Here is an 18,905-nt window from a genome sequence, read left to right as displayed (position 1 = left end):
AGACGGATGGAGGGTCGTGTCCCAAAATGTGTCAAACATCCCTCTGCCTCCACAGATGTTGCCTGACCTGTTGAGTTCCTCCAGCAGTTTGTTTGATTTTCAGGGTATTTGCTTTCCATCCAATTGACCAGTTTTAGCTCATTACTCAACAATAAAACCGGTTGGTTCTTAAATTGACTAGACCAAAGTGTTTTTTAGTGCAAACTTCAGCATTTACCATTGTTAGCATTTACTATTAAACCTACTTCTGAATAGACAAATAGAGCAAAATGAACAAATTACAAAGATTCTGTCACATACATCTTGTTCCTCCACAAGATGCATTGTTTAGCAGCCTTCCCCCATGTAATCAAGAGATATGTGACTTGATGGAAGCTATTCTCACTGTAAGATGCCTCTGAAAGATGACATTCTGATGCATGAAGTATAAATGAAATTCTAACCATAATTACAAAACCATAATTTGTGCTTGCTTAACCCTATGGACACAAAATCTTTCAATGAATGCGAATTGCAACTTCCTCAGGTGTATTTTGAATATATCAAATTTTTATTTTTTTTGTATTATAGGAAGTTTGTATTTTAGCTTTTAATTCAATTTTCAGTCTTTCATATTTTGCACTGTGACATGTTTCAAATATTAGTTAAATATTGTGCACTTTACTTTGTAGTTTGTTATCTACGAAAATTCTTTCAGGCATTGGGTCAGATAACATCCTGGCCACTGGAACCCAGGAATCCCTTGAACCTTAACTAGTGGAGGAGGAAGTGGAGGTGGGTGTGAAGGTTGATGAATGGCCTACTCCATTTCCTACACAAAAGTTGGAATCCAAATCCAGTTTGATGGAAATTATGTAATAGTCCTTTAAGATCTAGTTACACCTGAGCATTACTGAAGGCTAAACATAGGGCCATAAAGATTTTCAAAGGACTGGAAAAAGGCAAGAGAAAATAAGATAAAACACATATAACGATAAGTGAGAAGAATTATGTTCACTAAGATTGAACGAGCATGTGTCAATTTAATTATGGAATTTTAAGGAATGCAAGCAATGATAGTAGTAATATGAACATGGAGAGAAAATTCAGAACTTTGTGGCACAGCAAATAGCAGTTCAACATTGTTCCCATGCTGGCTTTTTGAAACAGTAGATGCTCTTAGTCCCACATCTCAACATTTGATCCATAATCCTGTTGTTATGTCTTCATCCTCAATACCTATCCAACTCTTAAAATTATGTAATTAGCTAATCTAGACTTCAGGTTAAGTGTTCCAGACCCCAACCCCAAGTGGAAAAAAATCCCCTTCTCTGCACTAGGATACTTTTAAGGAAAAAGCTATACATTAAATTTAATGTATATTAATAACCAATCACATGTAATTAAGTGTTCATAATCTAATATTCAAACAAATGAAAAGTAAATATTTAAATTCTATTTACAAATGTGCAGAGTTGCAATTAATATCAACTGAAATAGTAACAATATTTATTTTGTTATAAAAGGTGACTGAGGAAAAAGTGCAGATGGTTCTGCAGAGTTAACACTGAATAATGTATATTACAGACTGAAAATGGTGAGAACTACCTCATACTATATGATAGTTCATTATATTGACAGTGAAACAACCCTGCCTTAAATGTAAGACTTTGAAGCTCAACTAATTTTAATTGAATTTGTAACATTAAGTTAGTGATATTTTGATGTCTACTAAAAAAAAATTAAAAGTACAGCTTAAAATAAATGAAGTACAAACATACAGAACTGTTGACAAAAGCAATCTAATCAATTCAACATCCTGTGCTAATTAAACATGAGAATCACAACTGATTCAGTGGAACTATCTGCCTGCACTTGACTATGTTCAAGAATCATGTAGACTCAAACATCTACTGAACTTATTTCTGCCTGAACTAAGTAAATTTATTAACATCTTCCCCTTTACCACTGCCATTTAAATGAATAACATTAGAGAACTTCCATCTAGACGTTTTCTCCAAATCCATTTCAAGAAAGAATCATCTTAGAATTTCAAACATTACATTCCCCTTCCCCCACTGAACAACTCTTTGGACTTTAACCCCTCCCAAAAAAAAATGTTCTCTTCCTCTGGCCACTGAATATGGAGTATCACAGCTTGTCCATCTCTCTGGCCTCTTCCCCTCTTCTCCACATTCCTAAAATGTAAAGTATTGACAAAAGTAGGTAAAATGATGAAAGGTTTGGAGGAATTTGATTGCTTTTGAAGCTATGAAAAAAATGTTATTCCAGGAAGAGTTATATAACTTTTTTATTCATTCAGGGCATATGGGCTTTGTGGGCTGAGTCAGCACTTAATTGCCCATCCCTGGTTGCCCTTGAGAAGGTGGTGGTGAACTGCTGCAGTCCTTCAGGTTTGGGTATACCCACACTGCTGTTGGAGAGAGTTCCAGGATTTTGACCCAGAATGCATGGCTTCAACTCAATGCTGCTTATTTATCTTTTGGAGGTTTAAGGAAAACTTCAGACCTTTCAAGAAAGTTACATGGGAATCTGGATTGAATAGACTGCACTGTGCCTGGAAGAAATAAAGTTTGATGAACTAAACAGTCTAACTTTAGTACACACTTTTATACAGCCCCTTGAAATTCAGTTTTGTTTAATTTGACTCCCTCTGCAGACTGGAGCAGCAATCAAGGCATTACAGTCAGGTGTTCCAGTGTATTCTTGTTTGGCATAAGAAAACTAGCTGGGGTTCCCATTCCTGGTCTCTACGGGAAAGTGCATAATATGGATTTGGGCAGACACTTAGCTTGGCTCTGGTCGTTCCACTGAAATGATGCTCAGATGCTGCTTGCTCATATTTATGATCTAAATTCATACCAGATTCACTTATGTCAATCTTAAATTGTAAATTTGTATTAAATACACAAGAACATGTACTTTACCACATCACTTGCACATATTCAGTCAACTGAAAGAATTAATCAAACAAATAAAAGGATGATCTATGTATGAACTTGCCCAACAATTCCTTTTAATATTATTAACCAATAACATTAGGATGAATTATCCTCAACTAAAGGTGACAAATAACAACAAAAAAAAAATCAGATATTAACATTAAGAATTAAAAGGGAGAAATGCATTTGCTGCCATCCCTAAAATTACACTGTGTTTGTGTTACTTCCTGAATTACCTTTGGGGGCTAATTTTGTGCAGAGAATAATTGTATGGGTGCACCACCTGCTGCAACCATTTCTTTCATGCTTAAATGCAAGTCCTGAGCAGAAGAAATCACCATGACTGCTATGAAGCAGCAGAGAGAAGCAGCTTATAGGTTCAGTGTCAAAACCATCACCCTCTAGGCAAGGGTTCAGTCCAAAAAGAAGTTTAATAACCTCATAAGACCAGTAAGAGAAAGTACACCTCTTTATTTCTCCCATCATCTTTCACTTGCCACTTTCAACTACTGCCTCTTCTCTTCACACCACACTCAGGTCCAATCGCTTCTTGTATAATATCACAAGCACAATCAACTATTCAAGGTCACGTTCAAATGATAAACTAGCACAAAATGCAATCAAAATACTAAGACCAACCAATTTTGAATAGCAATTGCATTAAAAATTTCACATTCATTCCCTCTCCCTCCTCAATCCAAGTCATTTCTTTTGCACAACATACTTTATCCACGTGTACAAGTATTGTTGGATGCAAAATATTCTATGATTATTCTTGGTGCCCTGGCCAAAATTTATTGCTGAACCAACATTAATAAATCAAATTATCTGGTCATTACAGATTGCTGGTTGTGTGCAAAATTGCTGCTGTTTTGACACTTCAAACATTCCCCATTCACTCCAGAAAAAAAACTTTGGGGTGAGGAGGTGAAAGGCATGAAGTAAAAAGAAAGTATAAAAAATAAAGTTATAATTTCTTAGTCCTTCCGTTCCCATTAAAAACTTCCATGGATCTTGGTTTCAAAACACCTTTCATTTTGCATTACATCAGATAGAATGACGACTGCAATGTTGGTGTAACTGTAGACTGTAATATTCCCAAAGTGTCAATAATTTTTAAACATAAGTACAAGTCAATTTCAATTAATGTAAATATATGCACATAATTTATTGAAAGTGATAAAGTGGGCTGAGAAAGTATTTAAAAAGCAAGTGGGATCTAGGGGCTGTACAGAGGCAGAGGGTACAAGGAACAACGAACCATTAAAAAGCATTGATTCACCCACAACTGGAATATTGTGTGCAGTCTGGGCCCCACACTTGAGGAGAAATTTGTGCAGGAGATGTGCACCAAATGATTTCATACATTTGGTAGTGTATCTTTTGACTGGAGAAGCTGATTACTCTCCATAGAACAGAGGAGATTTCAAGGAGATCTGATAGCGATAGTTAATATCGTGAAGGGTTGAGACAGAATAGATAAAGACAAATCGTTCCCATTGCTATACGGCAGAGTTTTCAGCCTGTGGTCCGCGGACCCCCGGGGGTCCGCGGCAGGTTGCCAGGGGGTCCCCGAGCAAGCCAAGGAAAAAAATGGAAAAGCGACCTGTTACAAAGACGTAGCTTACTTGCTTGCTCCAGTTTTCCACTATTCAGAAAATTGGCCATATCTATTCTATCTGTAATAGGCGACAATCTCAGAGACTTAGACTGTGTTCCATTTGTGTAGTCAGAGTAGTCAGAAGTGTTCACTACTCACTACTATTCTGTTGTGCACTGTAGTGTTAGCAAGACTGAGTGACGTTGTTGGTGTGCCTTAATAATATTGCTTTACTTACCGTGCATTTACGCCACAGTGACGTCACTGTTAAACGAAAAGTATGCAGGCCTGTAAATTTTAGGTTAGTTTTGATAATTTTGTTTATCAGTAATAGTAATTAAACTGTCCGGCGTGTATTGCTGAGTATGGAGAAATTTCTGAAGAGAAAAACTGACCAGAAACCAGAAGATTCTGATGACCAAGGGGATAAGGGTGACCGAAAGAGAAAACAACGCAAGTACGATCCAGAATACATTTCGTATGGCTTCATCGCAGTGGGGACAAATGCGGACCAACCTCTGTGTTGTGTGTTTGCAAACACTGTCCAACGATGCAATGAAACCAGCGAAACTGAAGTGCCATTTAACAACAGTGCATCCAGATATTGCCAGTAAGCCGAAGGAATATTTTGAGCGGCAAAAGGAGCTGTACCTCAAGCAGAAAGGCAAAATGACAGCCTGCGCCACTGTGAATGAGAAAGCTCTTCGCGCATCATATTTGGTAGCATTACGAATAGCACGTTCCAGAAAGCCTCACACAATTGGAGAAGAGTTTCTACTGCCTGCAGCAGTAGATATGTGCGAACTTGTACTGGGAAAAGAATCCAGTCAAAAACTGAAAGCCATTCCAGTCTGGTAACACAGTAAGCAGAAGAATTGGCGACATGGAGGAAGATATACAGGGCCAGCTGATAGCACGTCTTCAGCAAGTCAGATTTGCGATTCAGCTCGATGAAAGTACTGATGTTGCCAGTGCTGCGCAGTTGTTGGTTTATGTTTGATATTGCTGGGAAGGAGAGGCTTTGGAAGACTTTTTGTTTTGCAAGGTGCTCCCAGGGCATACAACCAGTGAAGAACTTTTCCGTGTGCTAGACAATTTTTTTGTTCAAATCAGCATTGGCGTGGACACACTGTATTAGAGTATGCACGGATGGTGCTGCTGCAGTGACGGGACGGAAGTCGGGTCTAGTCGCACGAGTGAAAGAAGTAGCTCCACACGTAGCAGCAACCCACTGCATGATACACCGTGAGGCTTTGGCTGCAAAGGATATGGATGAAAATCTTGCACGTGCTTTCCACATGCATTAAAATCGTTAACTTTATCAAAGCCAGGCCGCTCAATCATCGTTTGTTTGAAAACATATGCTGTGAAATGGAAGCAGAGCATAAGCATTTGTTGCTACATACAGAAGTCAGATGGCTGTCACGAGGCCACGTTGTGCAGCGTGTATACGAATTGCGAGACGAACTGCTCATTTTTCTAAATGAGCGTAACGGATCATTGGCACAGTTCTTGACAGATGAGACGTGGGTTGTCAGATTAGCTTATCTTGCAGATATTTTCAACATTTTGAACAGCTTAAATCTATCATTGCAAGGACTAAGCTCAAATGTTCTGAAAACGCACGACAAAAATCAACGCCTTCCAGAAAAAACTCTGTATCTGGAAGGGAAGATGTGAGCAAGGCGTCGATGATATGCTTCCGTTGCTGGCTGACTTTCTGACAGTGAACGAGGCTAAGACAGAGGCCATTGCGAGCACTGTTTTGAACCATATTCAACAGCTATCACATTATTTCCATGAGTATTTTGGCGATGATGACACGATCATATTTGATTGGATTTGAAATCTGTTTGAATGCATGCTTACTGATTTAACTGGACGCGAACAAGAAGAATTGGCTGAACTGTCATCTGACAGGACTCTGCGCTTGCAGTTCAACCGAATGTCACTGTTGTCGTTCTGGATAGCACGTTCCCAGGAGTATCCACTGCTGTCCGGCAAAGCCGTCAATGTTCTGTTACCATTTGCAACCACTTACTTGTGCAAAATAGCATTTTCTGCAGTCACTGCCATGAAAACCAAATACAGATCAAGACTGAATATTGAGGATGACATACGCCTATGTTTGTCGCACATATCACCACGTTTGGACAAACTCTGCAGTTCAAAACAGGCATAACCTTCACATTGAACTGAACACTGAAAGACATCACTGGTAATTATCGGTGATTGAAATAATCACTATTTCAATAGGGCCTACGTGCGGTAATTTAAGTGTTGTATGCATGAATTATCGATTGTTTCATTTTGTGGGCTTTGGGGGTCCGCCAACTAACAAGGACATGTTCTGGGGGGGGGCCGCAACATGAAAAAGGTTGAAAACCACTGCTATGTGTGTTAAGAACTAGGAAACAAAGAATGACGGTGATTGGTAAAAGAACCAAAAGTGACTGCTGAGAGTCTGGAATTCACTTCTTGTGGTTGTCCTGAATGCAAATTCAATTCTAACATTCAAAAAGAAGGGAGTGGGAAAAGTATCATAAGGGAAAGGATATAAAGGGCTTGGGGAGAAGGTGGGGTGGGACTAGCTGGAGTGATATTTCTCAGAGCATGTATGAACTGGACAAGTTGAATTGCCTCCCTTCATGCTGTAGCCACTCGTATCTGAAAACACTATACTGTGATCCACAAGTGTGCTCGGTAGGAGACTCAAACAATTAAATGATGCCGTTCTGAGCAGATAATAGGATATAGAACTCTATGTCATCCACTCATACAACTGTGTATTTTACAAGTCTACTGGCAGGTTAACTTGTTACAGGGTATATTGACCCTAACATTTAGTAAAGTCATTGCAGCTTATTTTGAAGTACTTCATGTACTATGGATAAAAATAAGAACGCTATGCTCCTGTTACTTGCCAAAAGTGTGTAAAAATTAGTTTATTTAGTCATTTTAATAGATTTTTAACCTACCCCACAATTAACAAATCTGAATCTCCTTAGTCTCTAGTGTGTGTTTATAAAGTAAATTTAAGCAACAATAGAAATTATTCTTGATTTTACTTACTTTTATTTATTTTTTTGAGATTTCCTACCAAGCCATCGTTACCAAACCGAAAAACGAATACAAACTTAACAAGCTGGGATGTATGACTGCCTACATTTACTGTGGCCTTTTAAATTCCTTCCCCATTTTATTTTCAAGTCAAAAACCAGAAAAGTTACCTTTTTTGAAGTTATTTGAAAACATTGTTGAAGAATCATGGTGATAACAAAATTATTAAGTGTGTAAAGAGAGATATGCAACCTTATAGAATTTTGTTTGCACAGGTCAAAAACAACAGTTTTCATCAAATGTCTTCAATTTTTAAAAAAATTATATTTTAAAGGCATATTAGCCGCAAAAACTTCACTCATTATAGCACTGGAACTATTCTCTATGGAAGTGTATACAAGATAAAGCATTCCTAATGTGAACATTCAGAGCAGAAATGCTGCATTTGCCTTCAGACTGAAAAAAAACTAATCTTGTCCAATATCAGGCACCCAGTCTGCTCCCTGCCAAATCAGTTACATCCTTAAATACCATATGAGAGTGCAACAAGGCTGCACCAATGTGCCGTCATACTTCACAAAACAACGAGTGCAATCTGCTGCAACAAACTTTGAGAGCAAGGTGGAATCAAATGACCAGAATGCAAATCTCAGTTTCCTTAGTGTATTGCTGCAGGCCTACTATAAATTAAATAACTGAATCAGCTGTGTAGAAACTTCAGTTTGGTAAGTTAGGATCCTCCTATCCCTCAAAACAACATCTTGGATTGTGTTCCCTAAGTCACAAAGTATGGATTCCCAGAGTTTTTAAATGTTGTATGACTAGCCAATCTCCTTAGACAGTAAAAGTCTGAAAGCAAAGCAGAACTGGTAAAGGTTGACTCTTATCTGTGAAGAAATGATTCAAGCTATGACACATCCTCGGGTAATACAGAATAACTGCCATAGACACTGGACTTCAATTAGTTTTGAGCTGCTGTAGATTTGGTGCGAATCAGCGGTTTTCCAAATTACTTATCAATCCGAATATTGTCCTGGGAAAGGGACGTAGAATTGGTGGCAAAGGACAAAACTTGTGGAGAGAGCCATGAATGTTGATGACTTAAACAAACCCAATATGTAGAATCACGGGAAATTTATGTTACCGAGGAGACCAGGTGGCTACAGCATCTGTGCTGGTCAAAAAAGAGATACCCACTGTAATATCACCTTCCAGCCTTTGGTCCATACACTGCAGGTCATGACTCTGTACGTGCACATCAAATTGATAAGTTTTTGCTTCTGCTACCTTCTCAGGCAGCAAGCTCCAGATACTTACCACCTCTGGGTGAAAATTCCTCCCCTCTACCCCTTCCCATGTACTTTAATCCAGGGCCCCAGTTTTTGAAATAGATCCTTTTTAAACTCTTTAGACCCCCTGATCTTTTGTTTTAAATCCCTCCTCATTTAGGTCTGCCATCAGCCTCCTCCATTCCAACAAACATTCCTAGCCTACACATAACTAAAATTTTCCAATCCTGTCAACATCTTTGCAAATCTCCTCTGTACCCTCTAAAATGCAATCACATCTTCCCTGGAATGTGGTGATCAGAACTACATACAGTACTCAAGCCATCTTCTAACTAGTGTGGCACATATAGTTCCAGTGTAACCTAATAGTTATTATATTCTCTGCCTCAGTTAATAAAGGAATCATTCCACAGGTCCAGCAGGTGACTAAAACTGCATATTTTGTTCTATTTATAAACAGTCACACCACCGGAAGAACGTGGAGGATTTGGAGAAGGTGCAGAAGAGGTTCACCTGGATGTTGCCTGGTTTGGAGAGTGTTAACAACAAGGAGAGGTTGGACAGACTTATATATTGTTTTCTCTGGTGTGTCCGAAACAGAGGGATGACCTATATAGATAGCGTGCATAAGATCTTTCTCCCAGGGTGGAAATGTCAAATACTAGAGGACATATGTTTAAGGTGGGAGGGGGAAAGTTTAAAAGGAGATTTGCAAGGAAGTTTTTTTTAAAAATCTTACACGGAGTGGTAGGTATAACTGGATTGTGTTGCCGGGGGTGAGAGGGAATTTAGACAGACACATGAACAGGCAGAGAATACAAGGATACAGACCGTGTGCTTTCCCACACCTCTCAATATCCTCCCATTTATTGAGTATTCTCTTTAGCTGGAGAAAAATACTAAACAGATAAGCAATCTTGACAACACCAAAGCAGCAGAAAGGTTGAGAATAATATGGAGAGGTAGAGCTAACTTTCATCAATGTACACGTGGATAATTATTCTTTATCCACACATGATACTGCAATGGGGAAAAATATAAATTAGGAATACAAGGACAATGACAGATCCTTAGAAGTGACAAGAGTTGAAAACATGCTCTCTGACCCACATGTAATAGTGAAACCAATTAAGGGCAGTTCCACTGAGCTGCAAAATAGAGGAAAAGAAGTGTGGTTGATTTTGTCAAAGCCTGCAGGACACCAACAATGCTGTTTTTGAAATCCTCTCAAGACCAAAACTCTGGAGATATTTTTTCCATTATGAAGTGGATTATTTGAAAACCGAAGCACTGAGCATCGAACCTGTTGATTTTCTGTCACCCCACCTATCACTTTGTCTGGTAAGCTTTGACTGTTCTCAATTTTATTAAATGTCATTTGTTTCAAGTCCAAGACTGTTTCTGTAGTGTTGGAGCATTCCTGAAACTTTTCTTCCTTCCATAATACTGAATTCATACAAGCATGCATCTTCTTGTGGTTGGCAGTGCCAATTCCATGCTAAAGTGGGATCTTTAATTTTAATGACATTTATAAAATGTCATTAAAATCAAACTGCTAAATAAAGAATCCTGCTCAATAAATTGTGGCTACCCTCTTAATACAACCTTCCTATTCATTGAACATGTTTGTGTATTTCTTTTAAATACATATAGAGCTTAATGGAACTCAAGGCCCAGATTCAAGATGCCATCAAAATATGACAGAATATTGGAAAGACCATTTTTTCTGTTGTCTGTTATTACAGTGTAGAGGTATAACTAATAACAGCAGCGTAACTGAAGGACCACTGGGTCTCCAACTATATTTTCTGCAACGTGGCAAAGCAAGGAGATGAGTCAATTAAAATATATTCACTAACACGACCAATTTAGAAATCTACTATAAAGTCATACTTTTTCTAGAATTTTTTGTAGTATTAAACCAAAACTTAAAGTAGCTTTTAATACTGTCTATCATATCTATTACCCTACCTTTTAAAACAAAGTTTAACCTTTGTATAGAATGTATGAACTACATTGTATAAGCCTACTTCCTTTAATATTTGGAAATAATGTATGGCTCTGAACCTTGTAAAAATATACTTACATTGTGGTTTGTTTTACCTACCTATTTCACAAATATATTAAAGAAATTAGGAATCACAAGAGAAAATACATTGAAAGTACTCTTATAAAAGGTCAACCCCAAGAGGGCAAATGCGCCATTTAAGTCTCAAACAATAACAATTAGCTTACATTTATGAAAAAGTGGCACATATAAAGAGCTATTTATTAACTCTAAATGCACATTTATAAGCTGTTAGAAAAGATTGGATGTATAACTTTGGACGTTTTGATTTACTGGATAGAATCTACAAATTCTGCTTTTAATTGCACACCAGCTTTTAATTGCACACTGTGCTACACACAGCTATAGAGAACAACTTGACTTGGCACTTTTCATTACTTCAGAACATCCAAAAGTGTCTTAAAACAAAAGCAGAACACAAGCATGTTCACTGTTACAGTATAGACAAATCTGGCAACTAACCTGCAAACAACATGGCTCACATGCAGCAATGATATACATTAATGAATGATTTAGAGACAGTGATTGAGGGATAAATAGTTGCCAGAAGTCCTCAAAATGCCAAAGGGAAACTTGCTTAGTCTTCAAAAAGTGGCATGGGATCTGTACCCAAAAGCCCAACAATGCTTCTGTTTAATTTTGCATTGGTGCATTGAGATGAATTGTGTACTCAGTTTTCTGAAGGGGAGGGGTTAATCCACAAATTTCTGATTCACAAGTGAGCAATTATTATTCTGACAAAGCCAACAGCAATCATTCAGGATTTAGAAAACAAATTCTGAGCACCTGCTAAAGATGCAAGGCTTCAAGGAGAGACCTGCTCAGTTTACTTGCATTCTATTACTCCAAGGAGCTATTTCACCAGCTGTCTGATGGATTTGCATTACAAACACTTGGAAGGTTTAAATTTCTCCAGGCCCTTAAAAGTTCAAGTTCTTAACTGTCTGTGGAAGGTCATTTGCTAGCAGATTTGTCCCCTTATCTTTGCCTATTTAAGAAACCAAGTTGCAACTCAGCTGCTGATAGTTGGTCTCATTTAAACCAACATACCGCAGTGGGAAAGGTATCCGCTTCACTCACGGTAAGCTTTAGCTACATGACAGTTGATGAGTCTTTTTGTCTAAGAAATCTAGACATAGCAATTCATACACAATTCTTCAAAAAACAAAGTTCCGAATTCTGCGTGAAACTGAAGTAATTAAAAAAAGATTTTAATGCTAGTCATTGCATTTGTCAATGATTAAATACCTCACCCAAACCAGAGAAAAATGATGCAACTGTTTTGTTTATGCAGCAATTAGAACAGTTTCCATCCTGGAATCTATAAAATATTATTCCTATGGTGTCTACTTGTTTTTGTGTTGAATCATTCTGTCAGATATTTTGACTGTCATTTTTAGTGGGTTATGTGGCTGCAAGTCTAAAGGGTTCTCAGTAATAGCACATCCAGCTTGCAGCAGCCTTTGCATGACCTACATTTCTGGAAACTGGCGGCAATTGTGTTGATGTTAGAAAAATAATTTACAATTCCCTCATCAGCGCACTGGAAATCAAACCATTCGATCCCATATTGCAATTTAATTTATCTCCTAGATATTGTGTTTTAAATTTGAAGTTTTATCTACTCCCAAAAGCAGTAACCTATAAGATCAGTGATGCAAATGCAGTTTTGCACCCAACACTTCCAAATATCCAAAGAGCAAATGGCAGAATCAAACCTTGGCCTTGCTACCCAGAGAGTTTTAACTTACTTTTCATTATCAGACATTGAGCACTGATAAGGTGCAAAATTTGTTGTTCGTCCTCTGAATTGGATACCTGACCTTTACTGAAACCTTAAAGTAATATAAACGGCGAGGTGGTTTATCATTCTAGTAATATGGATGTGCATCCCAAGGTAGTGTATCCCAAATTTTGCACACCTTGCAGGTAATATAAAAATCACAGAACAAAGATACAACCAGAGGTTAGATGAAAAGATGACAGGCGTCATGAGTACTGTTGGATGCAGCAGTGAGTATGATAAGTACTTAATTTTTTTTCCTCCCATGCAGTTTTTTCAATAGCATTCAGCAGTGACTGCATCAGGGACCAGAAGCAAGTGTCAAGCTCTTATTCACAGTTTAAAAAAAACTGCAGTTGCTGGAAATCTGAAACAAAAATAGAAAATGTGCTAACACCCAGCAGGTCAGGCAGCATCTATGGGAAGAGAGTTAATATTTCAGGTCAAAGACTCATCAGAATTTTACATATGCTACAACTCCCCACCAACAATCCATCAGGCACAACTGATCAGAAACAAAATGGACCCATCAGATGAAAATAAGAGAGACCAGAAACTGGATGTCATGTAATGAGTGACTGACTTCCTGACTGCAAACCTTTCACAATATCCGTAAGGCCCAGATCAAAAGTACAACTGAATATTCTCTACCAGCCTGGATAACTGCAGCTCCAACAACAGAAAAGCAGCTCAAAACCATCCAGGACAAAACAGCCTGATTGATTGGCACAACGTCTACCATTTATTCCCTCCACACTCACTCACCTTGACTGCAGTATATACCAGCAAACACTACTGGCAGTAGCTGCACAGGAACATAACCACTTGCGGGTTTCCCTGCAAGTTACACAACATCTTGACTTGGCACTCCTTCATAGACTTTGGTTTTAAATATTGTAACTCACTGTCCAACAACACTGAGCGGGTATATTCATCAGAAAGACTGCAATAGTTTAAGGCAGTGGCTAATCACCACTTTCTCAAGAGCAATTAGGGATGGATAATAAATGCTGGCCTGGCCAAGTTTACATACATCCCAAAAGTAGTAGAAGTAAATGTTTCTATTTTTCAGCTTTAAACATTAACTGCTGAGGAAGCTTGAAACCAAAACCTGAAAATGTATCAGCCCCATCCATTCTCCCCAACTAAGATTTTTAAAAAAGTGGACCTACAACATTCGGTAACATGGGAGACAGATACTAACATTTCCACTCAATTGATATGATTGTCAGTCAGAAAATCTGAAAAACTATTGAGGGTAATGGCTATTGAATCAAAGCCCAACTTTCCAGATTTTTAGAAGGGAATGTTCTACTTGAAGACCTTTGGGATCTATGTGAATAGTGCTATGTTGATCAAAACAAATATTTATTGTTGGAAAGTGGGAAGAGCTCTGCAATCTTAGCCAAAGTTGAAGGTTATGTTGATACCTATGCCAGCCAAAGTAATCTGACCTGAAAGACAGACATTTTGTTCTCTTTAAAGTAAAATTTGAATAAAATGAGTGAACCTTTGGTAGAAGAGAGTAGATTTTACCCTCCAGTAGCATATGGGATTATACATATTTCGACAACTTTTGTTGTGTTACATGTTTCTGATACATTTTGTATAAATCAAAGAATAAACAGAATACAACTTATGAGCTAATATGTCCACAGAAAATTGTGCTGTTCCCCCACAATGTTTCACATGCAAACCGCCCTCTAACTTATCAAAGGTATTTGGAATTCCACGTTTGAAGTGGACAGGAGATTATTCACAAATTAAATTATTTAATAAAGGATGGATAGACAGACAGACAGACAGAGCATTTTCCCATGAAATCTTCTGGCAGATTCTGAGATGAAGCTCTTTTAAGAAGAAAATTTGAATAAAAACTTATTGTTTACTTTAAAAATACAGGTAGCATTGGTAAGAATTGTGGAATAGTAAGAAGTATAATTCACTATCACAAATCACAAGATAAGTAAAACCACTGATCATATTTTAGAAATACTTTTGAGAATAAACATGTGCTTTGGAGGCCATTTAGTCAAACAGAAATGAACAGCAACAGTCCTTATAACCTTAAGACACAAATGATGACCAATGGTAGGGTGCAATTACGCATCATTTAGATTTGATTTTTTTTAAATAAAAGACTCCATTTTTAAATAATATTAGCAATCTATCAGCTTTTCCCCTTCAAAGTACCAGCACTGCAGTAACCTACTACCAAGATTACAATATGACCTCCATCTTCAGAATGGCATTTTAGTAGCAGTAAAAGGAAAATAAAACCCAATGCAATTACGCAATCCTGAAGACCTGATAATGATTAAAGATCAGTGACTGAAGCAGTACATTGTAGCTATCCTCAGGTTTATATATACCTTCTGCAAAGCATGTTGTGCAAGAGATTTTGGGAGAATGCATATCAATCAATCTGCTGTCCATTAAACTACTGCATTTACAACGACTTGGAGGAAGCCTTGGGTTCTGCCCTATTATCAAATCAATAGTCCTCCTCGCACTACTACCACACTTCCATGTTCTGTCAGCTGCTGACAGTATCTGTGACCCAAGTCACTCCAACACACCTCAACCAAGGCAATTCAATCAAATCTTTTCAGGCTCCTTGCCCGAATGTTCTCTGAGAAATTATACCTTGCTTCTCTGCAGCAGTTTTGGAGTCAGCATACACCTTGGCTACTTTCTCTAGATCAAGTTGTATAATCAATATGCTCTGGCACAAATTAGTTGCCATCTGCCACTGCCTCAGTCTGGTCATTCTTTACAACCTTGGCTTGATACTGGCTAATTATCTAAGCTGCCTCTTCCTCAAAGTTTAATTTGACGCATTAGTCCTTAACAAGTGTTCTGCTTTCCAAAATGGACAATCAAGCAAGGACACCCCTGCATTCCTAACAAGGTCATTCCTCATAAGACCCTTTTTGCTCCTTGGCTATTGAGCTGCTGATTCCAACTGTGAATTTACAAAGGTGAGAATAAAACATGCCATAAACTGGATATAGGCTTATTATTCATTTGCACAAGGTCTATGAATTGTTGAATGCTTTACAGGAATTGACTTAATAACTAAATCTTCAAGAAATGAATAGTTTTATTTAATCAATATCCCCCATTTGAATGAGCATTCATTTTTCCATTGTCCTATGCTCTTGCATTTGAAATATTAAGTCCACGCACCTAAAACCATTTTTTTAATCAATCATTGAGGTTGGTGAACATGTTCTGTAATGTTAGCTGTGCCTTTGGAAGCAAAATACTGAGACTTGCCAATAAGCCCAACTACTGAGACATTTTCCTGTAGTGTTTTTTGTATTTAGAAAATTTGGATGGATTGATCAATCGGCCATTTTGGAATCATAAAATGAGGGTAAAGTGCTGTACTGTTCTGATCTACAACTTTCATAACACTGAAGATGGCAAATTTAACAATCACCTCAGCTCTCCAAAATTTTGATTGCACTCACAAATCAACTCAAATCATTTACTATGTCTCACAAGCTAGGTTTACTTAGTGAAACATTTTTTTTGCTCAATCCTACTGATGCCTCTGCTGCTGGTTGTCCTCTGGGTACAGTTTGGATTTCATATTTTCTATTACCAAATGACTGGCTCCTCATGATTTTGGGAATCCACTAGTCATCAACCTTGATTCATATCCTGCCTTTGCTGGGCTCTCTCCCCTTATCTCCTACAAGTGAACATGGCATAATATAGATATTTGACTTGCTTAATATAAAAATGAGTCTATGTTCTGATGGCTTAACACTTAAATGCCAGAAAACTATCAATTCTAATTCAGTCTGATGGATATTGGAACTTGCGTTTGCACACTTACCATACACTAAAATTGACATGTAGTATTTTAGACAAAGCCTTAAGTGTCTCGTCTAGCACACTAGCAAATCGTTTTGATTTGATTATTCTAAATCAAAATACAAATCAAAATGTTAATCTGTAAACGCTAGAACCATCACCTAAAGGAATACATTTCAAATTATTCAATTGTTTAAAGTTAGCACACAGTTGGAACAGCCTTGCCACGGAGGAACCTACATTTAAATAATGCAAAGCCATTAATTTGTCTTCCCTCTTAACAACAAGGTTTAAAAAAGCACCAGTGGTACAGATCATGAAAGATTTATGCAAATCTTTCACAGAACATTCAATTTAAACTCTTTGATAACAAACTGTACGATATGTTCTGTGCAATAGACTCATAGGATCTCACAAACAGTAAGGCCCCCTTCTCAAGTCTTGGAATCAGTTAGCAAATCATCAACCCATACCATCACACACCTGCAGCGGTTAGCTTTGGGGATGCTAAAACAGATTTAAGCATGAAAAAGGAAGGTACAATTCATAAATAAGGAAAGTCAAGAGCTTTGAAAGGGCAGGGAGACATTAACTAAAATAACCATATCAGTCCAGGCCTTTGTATCTCAGAGCAAAGCAGAATATGCTCCAGTCAATTGTATTTTCAGCTTGGACATGTGAACGTCGCAAGACAAGTTAATACAGCCATTAAGAAAAAATGGGGAGGGTAATCCTTGGTTTTATAGATTACAAGGAAGTTATACTGTAATTTTATAAGTTACTGGTTCGATCCCTTAAATATTTTGTCCAATTTTAGCACCACAGTTTAGGACGGAAGGGGTAAAGAGGAGGTTTACTACAATTGTACCATAGAAGTGGGGCTTCAATTACGTGTAGAGACGGAAGAAAATAGGTTATTCTCTCTATGGCAGAGAAGGTTAACGGATGTGATCAAAAATCGTGAAATGTGTTTGATAGATTAAACAAGGAGAAACTGGTTTTTCCAGTGATACAAGCATGGGTTCCAAAAGATACAGATTTAAAATGATTGTCAGTATTAAAAAAAAGTGGATTATTTCCTATATAGCAAGTTGTCATGAACTGAAATACATTGCCTGAAAAAAAATGACCTGCAAAAGAGAATGAGATACATCTTTGAGTGAATATTTATGGGGTTTGCAGGAACGGGGCAGGGAGTGGAATTAACTGGATAACTTTTTCTAAGAACGTAGAGGAGCAATAGGACCAACAACCTCCTCCTTTGTTGTATCATACGATACTGCACTCATACTGAACATAGCCTTCAAACTGAACGAAGAATGTGTATTTTTTCTCTGATTTCCTTTTCATTAAATCTAGCTCTACCACCTTTTCGGGTTTATTGCACGAAAACATTCTTGCTCAGGGTACACCAAGTTCTTTTGCCAGTCACTTTAAATCCATGTCCTGTTCTTCAACCCTTCCTCCTGTAGCACCTAGAATTGGCATAAGAACTAATGATTGGAAACCTAAGCAAAGGGAGAATTTTACTACTGTACTTCAGTGTTTTACTAGTACGTCCATATATTAGCATCTGTTTCTCCTGCTGACTCCAAGCTGTTCAACATAAGCTGCTAATGATCAGTGCCAAGCAGGAGCAGCATGCCACAAATATAGTTGGAAATGCTTCTTCTGACTTTTATCTGTTCTCTTACTAAGACATGCAAATCATATTCTTTAACAGATATTACCACTAAATAGTTAAGAATCCCTTCAAGTCTTTACTTTAACAACATTTCCTCATTATCTCTCGTAGCCCAATCTTCATACCTGTGAATTCTCACACATTAGGTGCGAGGCTCACACATTCTATGACCCACTCACAGATGCATTTAAATCTCACGCTAAACAGGTTTAAAATAATATTTAGCGGTCCAAGGAACTAATGAAATAATCTCATAGTTTGCTATATACAGCAGCTTCATTTTATTCATTAAGTGTGGGGGCAAACCCCACCTTAACAGTAATTTATTTTTATGTTATTGAACCCATAATTTCTTCACAATTTTATCATTTAAAAACACAAACGTTATGTTGATTTACAGGCTGTGCTGTGCAGGGACAAATATTCCCAGGGTTGCCGCTTCAAGTTTTTCCAAGAGACTGGGTCCCTAATGCCCTTTACAAATGAAAGTGAGAAATACCCATCTTCCCCCAAATTAATGAACAATTAATAAAACTGGAAATGTGCAGCTGTTAAAATATTCAACTTTCTGAGCAACGATACAAGCTGCAGCCAATCAATCTCACACGCGCACACACACCTTTCATGCTTATGTGGCTAAATAATCAGCAAAAA

The 18,905-nt window shown here is 37.7% G+C and overlaps 1 protein-coding gene across 5 annotated transcripts in view; it reads right to left on the bottom strand.

The window, feature by feature from the left end:
- The window catches only part of LOC127569898 (zinc finger and BTB domain-containing protein 20-like), a 197,883-nt gene that overhangs the window by 139,195 nt on the left and 39,783 nt on the right, over positions 1 to 18,905 (bottom strand). The window lies entirely within an intron of this gene.

The sequence above is a fragment of the Pristis pectinata genome, chromosome 4 (assembly GCF_009764475.1).
Source record: "Pristis pectinata isolate sPriPec2 chromosome 4, sPriPec2.1.pri, whole genome shotgun sequence".
Lineage (NCBI taxonomy): Eukaryota > Metazoa > Chordata > Chondrichthyes > Rhinopristiformes > Pristidae > Pristis > Pristis pectinata.
Note: the sequence above shows the minus strand (reverse complement) of the source record. Positions and strands in the feature narration are given on the sequence as shown.